This window comes from Frankliniella occidentalis, unplaced genomic scaffold, assembly GCF_000697945.3.
Source record: "Frankliniella occidentalis isolate FOCC.00 unplaced genomic scaffold, Focc_3.1 Scaffold71, whole genome shotgun sequence".
Classification (NCBI taxonomy): Eukaryota; Metazoa; Arthropoda; class Insecta; order Thysanoptera; family Thripidae; genus Frankliniella; species Frankliniella occidentalis.
In genome coordinates this window covers 298,085-299,238 of record NW_026267201.1, presented here as the reverse complement: position 1 = coordinate 299,238, position 1,154 = coordinate 298,085, and positions in this window count along the sequence as shown.

Below are 1,154 nucleotides of genomic sequence, written 5' to 3'. Positions count from 1 at the left end.
CCCCTCCCCTGGGTCGCGTGCGCCAAGTCACACTCCCAGCAGAAACGCTTCTGCCGCGACTTTCGAGGAAAGGGTACGAAGTGGGAACAATTAGAAGACATTGCCAGCTTGTATTGCCAACTTTTATTTTAGGAATGCTGTACCGAAAGCACGCATGTGCGGGCGGGTTGCCGACTCTTTCGAGGCCTAAAGACCCTTATCAGGTGGAAATGTGTTAGGGCAACTTAATTTTCCTTAATAGAAAAACGAAAAAAAAACACAAAAAAAACAAACAACTACTTTATGTTCTTTATGAAAGCAACATGTTTTTAAAGAAAACATTTTTCATTATTCAAGCACGTTTGAATCCGTAGACCATGCGGTAAGTGTTCAGGAGGCGTTTTCTTTTTATCTCACTGCTACACTTTGCCTCGCGAGCGACTCTACTGCATGGTCCCGCTGCCACCATAAGCGCCGCCCCCTTTCAGCGCTACCTAAACGACTCATTTGGTGACATAAAACCCTCTGCTGGCCTGCTGATCCACATCGGATAGGACGCTGATGGCTGGGCCCAGCCGGGCTCGGCCGAGGAGGTTCGTAACGGAGGCCCGCGACCTGCTCACGGATGGGGCATGGGTAGGCCCCCCGCTCCTCCCCCCGGCGGCGGTGCATGTCCAAGGGGGCACGCGCTGCCGGGGCGGGGCGTGGCGGCGTGGTGGTTGGGCCATAGCGAGGGCCGGCCGGTCATCCGTGCGAGTGAATGTCTGCCCCGAGCTCCTTCCTCTCTAGCTGCGATGCTGCTCTTCGCGCGCCACTTTTTATGAATATTTTTTTTCCGCACCCCGTGTTCTGCTGCTTGGCGTTGCCTCGTCGTCGAGGAGGGTCCGTTCCTTATTGCGACGCGCGGTGGAGGAATAATCCCCTTCCTCTCGGCCATAAATTGACCGCCCGAAGTCGCGCGCTTTTCCCTGCCTGACCTTTCCTCCCCCCGCGGCGCGTTGTGCCAATCTATCGGGTGGGATTTGGTTCTCTCCCGAGGCGATTCGGCGAGACTGCTCCCTGTCTGCGCTGCTCTGCTGATCGTGTCGCTGCTGACGAAATTATTACTCGCCAAAACCAAACGTCGTCGATCGCAAGCGGATTGCGTCGGAGCTATATTTTTAAAAACACATTCA